This window comes from Haemorhous mexicanus, chromosome 12, assembly GCF_027477595.1.
Source record: "Haemorhous mexicanus isolate bHaeMex1 chromosome 12, bHaeMex1.pri, whole genome shotgun sequence".
NCBI classification, from domain to species: Eukaryota; Metazoa; Chordata; class Aves; order Passeriformes; family Fringillidae; genus Haemorhous; species Haemorhous mexicanus.
This window is the reverse complement of record NC_082352.1, coordinates 5295206-5308209: the sequence shown is the minus strand read 5'-3', so window position 1 is coordinate 5308209 and position 13004 is coordinate 5295206. Positions and strand designations below refer to the sequence as shown.

The 13004-nt window shown below is 40.7% G+C and overlaps 1 protein-coding gene across 4 annotated transcripts in view; it reads right to left on the bottom strand.

Moving 5' to 3' along the window:
* Window positions 1-13004, bottom strand: part of CDH8 (cadherin 8) — a 160073-nt gene that overhangs the window by 105270 nt on the left and 41799 nt on the right. Inside the window, exon 1 of one of the 4 annotated variants that reach the window (XM_059856981.1) lies at window positions 4292-4533. The exons of the other annotated variants lie outside the window; for them this stretch is intronic. The gene's annotated coding sequence lies outside the window, so the exon portion shown is untranslated. Of the gene's footprint in view, window positions 1-4291; window positions 4534-13004 lie in introns of those variants that run through there. 4 annotated transcript variants of the gene reach the window in all.

Here is a 13004-nt window from a genome sequence, read left to right as displayed (position 1 = left end):
ATAAGAAGCTAAAATCTGAAGTTTTAAGAATAAATCAGATATCCCACACAGACATTTGAGAAGGCTTAAACATTCTAGAATTTGCTATTTCCTAATAAGTAAGAGAGGCTGGCTGTGTAATCTCAGGTTTTACCCATAATGTCCAACAGCAGTCATGGTTCCCAAATCAGTTCTGGTAGATATTAATGCAGAGCTATAAAACCTTTGCATTTCCAGTGATATACCAACAGATAAAATGATAAAAATATCTATGATTACCATTAATAAGATTTCCTCAAATAAGTTAAATTCCATTGTATTAAAAGCAAGAATTACTATTTGTTATTCAAGTATTGCTATTTGAAACACTACAAGGTAAAAGGCTAAACATAAAGTACAAGAGATAGGAGCATTTTATAATATTAAAGTTGAAACTAAGTCTGATGAGTGGAAGATCAGTTTTTTTACCCAAAGATTTATAGTGAAAATATTTTTTCTTTTTTTTTTAAATCCTTTAATAAAAAAACAAGACATAAATGTGTCATTTATAACAATCTATGGGGAGATCCAAACTGACTTAAATAATTAGGATAACTTTTCTGGGTTTTGAAGTCCTTACACTCTAATATCAAAATATGATAACAAATTACCTCTGGAAGAGCCACTTCTCCAAAATCATTTTATTGTTTAGATTTAAGATTAAGTCATCATCACCTACTACAAAGTTCTATCACAGACTGAAATCTTAAGTCAGATAGCACAGCATTTTCCCCAAGTAATATTTTCTCTCTCCTACCAGACATGAATGATAATTTACTGCAAGAGTCAAGCTTCAGCAAGCTGTGTTCGTGTGAAGGGTGAAGATCATTAAACACATAATTATATAGGATCTAGGTGAATGATAGAAGGGCATAATGAACATGAGAAATGAATAGTGCTTTCTGCTCAAAAAGCCTCACAAATGTAAATATGAAACTGCTTTCCACATCTGCAGCTTTATTTGCTGCACCTATACTTGAAAGCTGACCTTTTTCAGAGCAACATCCAGATGCAACGAGAATTTCTGCTTGAAACAGAAAATGTCTGTGTCTGCCCCAGCGTCCCACTGCCAGAGAGCACCCCAAAACAAACAAACACATTTACTGGAGAACCTCATCGTGTTCAGAGAGAGGTAAAATCACTTCCATTATGTGAGATTCACTTCATTAGACTTCAAAGGAAGTGAAATCATCTTCCTCCATCACTGCCCTGCCTGGGGGACTATAAATCCACACACCTGTGTCTCTTAAAGCAGCAGATGCAGGTCCATCACCCACTTCATGCCTGGATTTATGCAGACAGGAGTGACTTTGGACCAGCTCTGAGCTTTAATGGTGATGCAGATGCCCTGTATTAATACCTTACTAATATCTCCCCCGTAGCCTCAGCACAGATCATTTTTTTTCCCTAAAAAATTGCCTTCATTCCAAATGAACCCTCAGACTAGAGCAACTTCTAATCTTTGTTAATTCCTTTGCTGTTCTATCTGATAATACAGATGGTAATTAGTGAAGCCAGGACTAACAGGAACAGCACACACAGGGTGCTGCCACCAAATTAACATTGTTTTCACTAATGCACATCTAAAAGTCTTGCCAACACACTATCCAAGGGTATAAAATGCATTTATAGTCTTTCATGTACATACATTGCAAACATGTATCATTAAAATCCATGCCAGAAAAACTGCAGAGATGAAACTGATTCTAAGAGCCTCTACATTCTGCAGATACAAAAGTAAAACACAGCTCTGCACTAAAACACAACTCCAGGACTGTGGGACTATTATTAAATTTTCCTATTCCATAACACTTTGTTCAGCATATTTCAGACAAGGTTTTCTTAGCAAGTCCTGGGCTCCAAACTGCATTTTCAGCCAGGCATTAATGCATGGACAAAGGCTGGGAGCGAGGTTGGTGAAGCTCCTTGGCAATTCTGAGCAGATTCAGAGCCTCCTCTGCAGATGGGAGCTGTCTCACCTGCCCTCACTCAGCTACCTGGCAAACCCATGGCAGCCAAAGCAACAGGCTGCTCAGCACAAAGAGTTCCATGTGTTCACCATCAGGAGAGTGCATCCTGCACCTGGGGCTGGGCCATGCCCAGATGAGCAGAAAGCTGTTGGTTTTCCTCTGCAGGAGGATTGGGCACTTCCAGCCCTCTCAGGTGTGTGGTGCTGCTGCACAGCTTGATACACAACAGCCCATAATAGATCCCTCATCAGTGGGAGGAGCTGTAATCCAAATTTCTTTGTATCAGTAAAAAAAAAAAAAAGTATAAATGTAGAGATATTTCATGTGGGGAAGCATCTGCACACTATGAAAATGCTCCTGGACATTTTTAATTAAGGCAAGAGAAGGCAGTATTATGTAGTCAAGTTTTTATTTGAGTTTGTTAGAAAGTAATTAATTCATCCTCATGTAATTACAAGGGAATTACCCCGTTCTTGTTTCAAGGGAAAAGGAATCATCTGCCCTTAAAACTTCATTTTAAAATTTGCATCACCCTTGCCTGTCCTAACTCTGGAACCTTTTCTTTGAAGGGTGCCTCACTGATTTTCACCTGATGTCTCACAGACACCAGCACTGTCCTAATGCTTCAGGTTCTTCTTCCATTTTTTACCTTTGCCTTGCAATAAAATTCCTCATTTATGAGGCAGACCCCATTTAATGGACTTTGAGATGGAATTTTCAGCTTTTTATGACTCTTTTCTGAAACTGCTGGCTTCTAAGAAGCTTTCACTCATTCTGTGAAAGTATGGAAGGGTTTTAGTGACTTTTACAACCATTTTATATATATATATCAAAACCTGTATGCTGGGCTTCAAAATGCTTTCAAAAACTGTAATGCACCTTACTCTTCAGGTGTTGCTTTCTGTACATGGCTTTGCAGGGAAGTTTTTTTCCTAACCACATGAACCTCTTTAGGAGTTACTGAAAGTTTTTCTGGGTATTGTTGATGTGCTCTGACACATCATGGACAATGAAGATATTTATTGTTGACCCGAGTTTAAAGAGTCATTCCTAATTAAACTATTATAAATAGATTTGATTCACTTCCACGCAGCACAGAATTAATAAAGTGAATTTAATTTCAATTTAATATTTCAATCTTTCATTTTCTCAGTGGATAGCCTGGTCCCATCTTTAGTAATGGGAATTATAAGTGCACAATGGGGAAGAAGAGAATCAAATATTCTGCATTATTATTCAGAGTAATGACAAATTGGGGCACAGAGCTGATGCTCTTGACATAATGTCAGTCCTTGGAACACTTTCAGAAGGGAAACAGACATGTCCTTGGATGACAAAGGTTCCATTTAAGATCCAGGAATCATGTAAGTTGAAGCCTCTGGAGTAACTGTCAGAAAACATTACTGCTCACACTTCTCAGCTGCAGTTTCATAACCAGATTCAAAGGGAATTAAAGCAATAATTTCCCTAACAATTTCATTTAAGAGTGTAATCTCTGCTTTTGTCTGCCTCAGTTTCCTACCATGTCATTTGAGTATCTTTGATTCCAGATGGCTTCTTTTATGTTTCTGTTTCTTCTTTGCTACTGCTTTTTTATTCTATTTGATTTGCTAATTTTGTCTCTGTTTATATTTATGCTGCAACTGTGCACAAATGACTTTTCATTGCTTACCTTTTGGTATCATCCCACAGTACACTGAAGTGATCTGCTGTTTGACAAGCCTGGGTTCTAACAGCCAGGTTATTTTAATCCACTGACTATGACCAGCTGATGTAAGGAAAAAGCTCAGGAACCTGCCTGAATCTTGATCTGAATCCTTCCTGGTCACACTGCCATTGGTCTTTTCTGTATCATTTATTGCCTTCCTCACCAGGCTGATTTAACAATCTTTAATATCTAATTTTGTTTAATGTCTTGGGAGAAAAAAAATACAGCCCTACTTGTTTTTACAGATGGGAGGAACAGAGGAAGAGATAAACCCACATTCAGTCTCACAAAGACTCACATTAGGAAAAAACATCCAGACCGTGGGACTACTCAAGCCATTCTTAGACAGCTTCATGCATTTATCTCCATACCAATTTGCAATTAGAATTTTTAGGTGTTTCTGGTGCTGTTTCACTGTTGTGTTCCCCCTGGCAGGGGAACAGCCTAGGAAGGAACAAACCCCGTCCCCAGATGCAAAGCCTCCCCCAGCTCCCCAGCCCCACCTGCGGCTGTGATGGTGACAAGGACAAGGTGCTTTGCTCCCACCCGAACCCCGCTCTCAGCCTGATTTCTCCTGCACGCATTCCTCACCTACCTTGCTGCTTCTGAGTCCTTATGTTCAGCCAGATGATATCTAAAGCTTTCTGTTTGCCTAGCTCTGGCCTTGGCCCTTTGCATTTGGGAATACCATCTGTCTTCCCTTCTGTCCTGAGAGCGCCGTGCCACACCTGACCCTGTCCCACCGCAGCTTGGCCTGACGCCTCCAGTCCCCGCTTCCCGCGGCTCCTCAACGCCCAAATGTCCCGTGTCAAGTGGCCTCAGATGGCTGGCACCTTTTTGTAGCTGGCTCTCTGCCCAGCTGGGAGTTCATGCAACTATTTCTGAAGCCAGACTGCTGTTCCTTTCCCCTGTTCCAGCACACACCGCTCCTGGAAGCAGCTCTGGATTTTTTAACCCAACTGTTCCTGACACTTGGAAGCATGAGATGAAGTTGTGCCACGCTGCCAAAGAGGAATCCTTTCCCATCTCATTTACTTCCCTATTATTTCATCTACAGTGAACAGTGGTTCACCACAGGAGATCTGAGAGCTGGGCACAGAGAGCCTCAAAAATTTCATGCAGCTTTAGTCTTGTAAAACACATTCCCTCTTTTGTGTCTTTATGGGGGGAAAAAAGTGTCTGTCATCTCCCACTGTTTGGGGTCAAGCTCTTACATTAACAATTCCAGTGCTTCAGGCATTATAATTAACAGTGCCTCCTCCTGCACTTGTCACTCCCTTCCCAACTCAGAGAAAGAGCAGCAAAGCCATTTGCTCCCTCCTCCAGCTTGTCAGTCTTGGACACAAACTATGCTGTAGTTTTTTGCTACATGTAAGGCTTGTGAAGCCTCCAGGAATGACTTCAGTGGGCTCTTTCCTTTGGGCTGTCAATTTTATTGCCAGCAGAGGCTAACTTGATGATCCATCCTCAATACAGACAAAATAAGGAGTTGGCTGTACAAAACCATAAGCTGCAGGAATTCCCATTCCACAGGCTAGCCAGAAGCTCAGCAGTTCCCACATCCCAAATCCTACTCTGTCGTCCATTTAATCATCATCATCTTATTCACCATGTTCTGAGCTTTTCTGCCTTGTTGTTTGAGCTGCATTTTTCCTTTCCTCCTTAAAAGCTCATTACAACTTGCCAGGCTTCATTCTCAGGCCCAGAGTTCACTGCAGTTGAGCACCAAGACTTCTTTGTGTTGTTGAAATTATTTCCTCAAGTGAATGTCAAAGCCATAGCTCAGAACACATAGTCTTTGGATGGCAGAAGAGGAATAAAAAAGTTAATCACTACGTAGGCACAGCAGTAATTTGAAGGCTGCTTACAAAATCTGCCAAACTAGACAAGCTTAGAGCCTAGATCAGCCAAGGCACAGAAAAGTACAACAGGCCAGAGTGGTCAAAGCAGAGAAGATATTTCTATTTATTTAAACATATTTAGCTGTCATGAAAAAATCCTTCAAGGCCCTGCTTTTAGCTGCTTTCACCAGCCTGGGTTCTTCTCATGTTTTGCTCAAAATGATTGGGAGGGTCCCAGAGATAATATATTTAACCTGTCTTCCTTTTTAATAAAAGAATTTCAAATCCATGCAGGATGTCTTCTGCTAATAATATTTAATAAAACCAGCCTGAAAGCAGTAAAATGCCTTTTTTTTTTTTTTTGGAAGGTAATTTTTCAAATTTAAGATTACTGCTTAACATCCTTCAGTGTCTGAACAAGGAAGTAAGTACCGTCTAAAACCACATAATGTGTAAAGTTGGCAGTGCAAATAGAAAGCTCTTCTCTAGCAATTGGCTGTCAAACACAGCTACAGTGCAGAAATATAAACATCAGCTCTGCAGCCAGCTCGAGCTAAAATTGAAAGCTGTTGAGAAGGTAACAGTGAAATAAAGAGAGCTGAAAAATTAAATTGTGGGTACTTACATATTGCTTCTCTTATAAACTATCTGCTTACAGGTGACAATATGACTGATTTCTAGTGCACTCACACTAACCTGTGAACTGTTCACAGGGGTGCAGTAGCAATTTTTTCTTACTTGAAATATCGTTCAAATTACTTAGAATGTGAAAATAAACACAACTAGGAAATGCTACAAAACAAACTCCTTATGAGATGTCAAACAAACCAGAGCCAGCTCTTCAGAGCTGCTCGCTTTGCAATTACATAGCAACATCAGAGTGTCATACATCAGAATGAATAGATGTAACATGAGGATAATTTGATTATTTTTCCCTCTTTTCTTGCAGTTGGATGTTTATTAGGGATAACTCATGCAGAATTGTAAGTTATTTGGAGGAACCTGGTTGAAACTAGTTATTATCATTTCATGCAGTTTCACAAGGAGTTATTTGCCTCATCACTTGTGTGGTCTCCAAAGCTTCCTAATGTAATTTCCCATGCATTTCCACTAAGTCATGCATTCCTGTGAATTTCTTACCAACCCTCTCGCAAAGGTTATGTCTCTCATAATGCAATCAATTTGCAACACCATTAAATTTGAAATATTCCTTAAACCACTAGAGAAAGATCATTGCTTCTGCCTTTGTTAATGCTTTTCTGGAAGAATTGAGCAGGGAGAGGATGCACAAACCATTACACATCGACAGTATTAAATATGCAGAAATGAAGCACTGCGCCTGCTCCAGCAGGGTTTCATTCCTACTGATGTATTACCTCTGATCCTCTAGCAACTTGTATTGAGCCCTGCAGTCCCTGCCCAGGACATTTGGAGACTCGAGTCTCAGGGACAATTATCACCTTTTTTTGACACATCAGATAACCTAATTTGTTTCAAAGGAAGCAAAATTAGCAGTGCTATAAGTGTGGGAAGTGTTCAGAGTATTTATGTCTATTTATAAGCACCTGAGCTACCTGTGATCACCTGAGCTACCTTCCAAACATCCAAAATCTGGGGTCAGCATCCCATCAAAACAGAAGCTCAGGCTCAGCATGGATACAGCCAACTTGTATACAAATCAGTGTACGTGGAGCTGGAAGTGTGTAACATATGTCAATCCTGATCCAGCCAGAATCCATATAGACTTAGCAATGATTTAGTCTAGACCTTTATCCAAATTGTCTGAGCTCATGGAAAGACTCCTGTGGGAGGCTGCAGGAGACATCTGCACTAATTTAATGAAGGCTGAATCACTGTGGTTTGCTCTGCCCACACAAGCTGGGGGGAGCTCGTAGCACTCTGTGAGCAGGGAACAGCCCAAACCCCACATGGCCCTGTTCCCATTCAGCTGTTCCCTGCTGTCCCTAATGCTCCTTGCAGGAAGGACAGGTGAGCAGCTGTCCTGCATTCCCCTGGAAGGAGAGGATACTCACTATGGTAAAGACAGCAGGCAAAGAATCACAGAATCCCAGAATGGGTGGGGTTGGGAGGGACCTTAAAGCCCATCCAGTGCCATGGCAGGGACACCTCCCACTGTCCCAGGTCACTCCCAGCCCCAGTGTCCAACCTGGACATCCTTGGGCACTGCCAGGGATCCAGGGGCAGCCCCAGCTGCTCTGGGCACCCTGTGTCAGGGCCTGCCCACCCTGCCAGGGAACAATTCCTCATTGCCAAGATCCCACCCAGCCCTGCCCTCTGGCACTGGGAGCCATTCCCTGGCTCCTGGCCCTCCAGCCCTTGGCAATTGTCTCTCTCCATCTTTCCTGCACCTCCTTCAGGCCCTGCAAGGCCACCCTGAGCTCAGCCAAAGCTTCTCCTGTGCAGTGAGCAATGCCAGCTGTGCCAGCCTTTCCTCCCAGCAGAGCTGCTCCATCCCTCTGCTCACCCTGGAGCCTCCTCTGGGCTCTCTGAGCAGCCCCAGGTCCCCCCTGTGCTGGCCCAGGGCTGGACCCTGAGAATTTCTTACAAACTTGAGGTATATAAGGCTAAATAATGATTTCTGATGACCTTTCAAGTACACAGGATGTGTGTTCACCTCTCCTTCAAAGAACTGATCATCAGGCTGCCCACTGGAGAACATAAATTCCATAAAAGGAACAACAAAAGAGGGAAACAGCTGCATGAGGGAGAACTTCTAAGATCTCCAAAGACTTCACTGAGGGTTCTCTAATAAAATGTGTGCTCAGGATAAAAAGCCCACAGAAATGCCACCTTTCAAAAGATGAAGAAGAGGTACAATACTGAAAAATGAAGCTGAGCTCTTAAATGATCCAAATAATACCCTTGATACAAGAATGAAACAAAATCCAAATATCTTATGAAGGTTCCTGCTGTTTCTGCTGAACTTCCTGAGGGAAATCTGCTGAGAGCACCAAATGGCAGCCGGGCAGGGGACAAGTGCAGTCAGTACTGAGCTGTAAATAATGGTTATTAATTATCTGTACTGCAATAACACATAGAGGTCCTTGCTGTCACAAGGACTCTTACATTGCGTGCTGGAGCCTTCCCCAGCTTACCTCACTCTCCTCTGTTGATGGGGAAATAGCAAATGGGTTTTTTTCACCTTCCCTGCTTCAAAACCAGAGACAAGGAAGAATGAGCTCAAAATACATAGTTTGGGGAAAAAAACCCCAAAACTTTCTAAGACATTGGCTAATTTCTGCAGTTGCCACCTATGGATTCAGTATGAGTCAAACTCATCAGAAAAACTAAGCTGAATGTCTTCACAAATTTCTAGTCCTGAGATTGTTTTTCTTTTTAATTTGAATGGTTTTAGGGCCTGATCCAAGCACCTCAGTAGGAGCCTCTGTCTCAGATCTGAAGGGACAAAACTCTCTGAGAAGCACAAAGACTTGTAAGAATGATACAGAAGAAAAGACACGCCCTCAAAAAAACCCCTTCACAACTAATATCTAGTTATTAATTCATATTGTGAGTCCACAATTTATAGCCCAACTAAAGTCAGAGTTTACCACTGGCCTACAAGTTTATTTTTTATACTTTTTCTGATAACTAATAGAGGTGGAAGTGACTTCCATACAAATGAGATAAATAATGAGATTAACAATTATTTGACTAGTAGATAATAAAGTGTTGAAAATAGCAAGACCTTGAAGTAAAATGTTTGAGATTATTTATCAAGTCAGTAAAGCTGCCTTTTTACATTTACTCAGGATATAGGAGATGGAATGTTTTGTTTGCCTATGGAGATGGGACTATTGGGTATGCAAATGGACATTGATGGGAAAAGCTAATCTGCTGCATGAAGTTCTTCAACAAAATATCAGCAGTGTCAAATGCACTCTTGGTTAGTCTTGTCAGGAATATTCTGACACAAAAACTGATTGAGTTAACAAACATATCTTGGCTCATCAAAGGTTACTCTGTTTTGAGACGGGCTGGAACCACGGCCAGTCAGAAATCACAATCACAGCAGCATTAAACCAAATTATTTTTCCACCCACACTAAAAATGCCAGGCTATTTAAATACCTCACCCGTGCTCTGTGGCTTGGTGAGTGTTCACCAGCTGGCCCAGAGCTGCCTGTCTCAGCTGTGCCAAGTGCACTCACTGGTAGCTGCTCTCAGGAAAAGGCAGAAGGACAGGAATGCTTGGAGCCATCATTTTCTCCAGCCTGGTGCATAACTGCTGCTGATTATACAGCAGCAGGGCTGGCAAGGGGGCTGAGCAGGGAAACCCCCTGGGTTCCCCAGTCTCCTTTCCTTTCCTGACTGTGTGATGAGGAAGTGTGAATGCAGTGCTACAACAAGCTCAAGAATTATTTTCAAGACAGAATAATTAGGTTGAATGAAACCCTGCACTTCTAACCAGCACAAAACCCAAGAGAAAGCACACAGCAATTCTGTGGGACTGCAGCACTGACATTCCCAATAATAGCAGAGAAATCCATAAGAAAAGCAGAGCTCCTGGGTCAGTTATATATTCTGCTTTGGTTTCATATATTATTGATATGCAGGTTTAACAAACAGGTCCATGTCTGTGAAAGAATTCAGAAAGACCAGAAAATTCTTAGGTTTCAGGTGTTACACAAGCAGCCCCTTACAGATTGACCCCGTTTGTGGAGACTGTGGTATCCAGAAGGATGGATGGAAATCCCCATTTAAAGGTCCAGTGCCACCAGATCCATGAATACCTGGAATTTCTTACAGCTGATCTGGAACTTTTTAAACCTCACTTGCAGTTTGCCACTCTGGTCTCAATTCAGACCAGTTCTAAACAGTTTAGAGGAACATCACATTAATTCTAACCATTCTCTAGATCTAAAAAGAATCTCTGTTTTTAAGGCAAAATGAAAAATTATAGTGAAATTGTATTCCATGCAGTGTACTTACTTTTCATCCCTCAAAAATAACTTTTATATAAGAATTAAATAGTTCCAAGTCTAACATCTGTCCCTTACTAATAAAAAGGAATGAGGTTATGCAGATTAGGTGATGGATAATAGAGCAAAATGTAAAAAGCCTCCAGCTAAATTATGCTATATTGTCACAAGAAAAAAATAATCCTCATATCTCAGCTTTCTTCTATCTGCTGAAATGTATTTCCAAAGGGGCACTGGTAGTGAAACTCAAAGGACAAATATCAGCCAGTTTGGATGCTGAAAACAGCTAAGAAATAGAAATATCTGGGGTAAATACATGGCAAAGCAGGAAGAAACAAAAGAAAATAAATACCAAGCATATGGCTCCTAAAACACGTGGAGAAAAAAGTTACAGGAGTGTTAAGCAATTTAAATCTTGCCACAGAAAATGAAGCTGAGAATATTTAACTTCCAGATGCCAGTTTATTCATTACAAGATGGTTGAATCTTTTCTTTTTCCTTTCTTTTAATAAAACCAAACAAACCACAGTCTTCAGCAAAGAGGAAAAATGCCCCAATAGTCCAAGAATGCTTGTGAAAATATTCACTCTAAGGGTTACCTGGAGAGTTTTACATTTGATAATTACATTTCTTTCCATTTCCTGCTCTTGTCTACAAGAGATTTGACAATTCCTGAATTTTCAGGCCTGTGGGGAAGCACTGGAGAAGCAATCCCTCACCTTCAGAGGGATGGGGGAGTTGCTTGGTGGGAAGAAGCTTTTCCAGAAAATCTGCATGAAAGGAAATCAGGATAGCAGCTGGTTGAAACCAAGAAGAACACAGAGTTACATTCTGTAAGGCAGGCTACAATTCTGCAGAGATCACATGGATTTCAATACCTTCTCTGACTGCAGAAGAGATGGATATGGAGCCTCTGAGTTGTTGGGTTTTTTTTTCCCAGAAACAATACCTGACTTGGATACCATTCTATTCAAGAGTGACTGTGTTTTTTTTGCTAAGAATACTCCCAGACTTTATTTATTCTGCCTTGAATCTTCCTGCCAAGCTAGTTTCCCCTCCCTGCCTATGGCTAAAGCTCTCTTCTGGCTTGATTCCCTTCTAGAAGTGACACTTTATGTTGATAGTCCAAGCAAAGAGAGTCATCATCAGAGTGGCCATGTCGTCCAGCCCTGGGGTGCAGAGCTGAGTGATCACACATCCTGAACAGCAGCAATTGACTCCCAGCTTCCCACAGACCAGAACAACCCTTCTATTTGTCTTCCAGCAATCAAGGGGACCTTATCAACATCCAGATCTGAGAATACAGGGACATCACAGTGCCAAATGTGTCACCACAGTAACCAAGAGAACATCTCCACTGCTAAGCAAAAATCATCTGCCCATTCCACTGCTGGGGAAACTCTCACAGAAATGGAGGCCCAACAGAGAACAAACTGAGCACTTAAAGGTCCTGAGGATGGCTGCTCAGATCACCAAGAAGACACCCCCAAAATACCAGCCTTACCCTTGGAGCTGCATAGATTTTTTTTCACTTATATATATTATATATTTTTTTTTTTTTTTCAGGAGAAGAATGACATTCAGTGACACCAACCATTCATACTACTAAAAAGTTGATTTAGGAAAAAAAGAGTTTAGAGAAGGACCAAGGCAGTATTTTTTCTCAAAATGTTGCTTTCTTCAATGTCATTTTTCATTGAGAAGCTTTTTATAAATTTACCTTCATATGCAATAATTTTATTCTTCTTAAGTGTTTCTCTTTGTGAGTATGTTTAAAATGTAAATAGAATGCTTCCTTTTAAATGATTTTTTTTTTTTGTTATCATGTAAGGGGTCTCATTTTCATCTAATTAAAATGCTATGCCTACCCCAAAACATTTTTTGGTATTTTTAGAGTTTGTATTTTGAGTGACACAAAAGTATCTTTTCTCCTCAACTTTTCAACTGCACACGAAATGAAAATCTGTCATTTATCTCAGAAACAGCACTCAAGTTCTAGGAGAATTAAATTCTTATTTCCTTTAAAAGCAAAGCCATCCCTACTGCCTACACAAATCCCCCAATTAAACCTTTCCTTCCAACAAAAATAAAGCAATTTCACTTCATTTGTTTATCATAATTTAATTATTTTCTTTATTAGAACCAGCTTTATTTTAATGTTTTAGTCCTTTTAGGTGGTGACTAATTCTGTCGATATTAGAGCAGCTTTCTGCCGTGCCTTTACTTCTGCACATAATTAAAACACATTTGCTGTGATTATATTTCAGCACATACAGATCAACATGTATTTTGCTCTTAGGTAGAGAATCCCCATTGTTCATGTAATTACTAGGAGGAAATAATGCAAATGAGTCTGCTGGAGACAATTATTGGACTTTCTTTTTAACTTTATAATGTCATAAACAAGAATTGGCATTCGACTCGGGAGTGGACAGCAAATATTCATCTTATTGAGTGCTTTAAACTCTTCATGGAGTCATAGAACAGCAGGATGGAAGGGACCTCAAAGGTCATCTGATTCAACC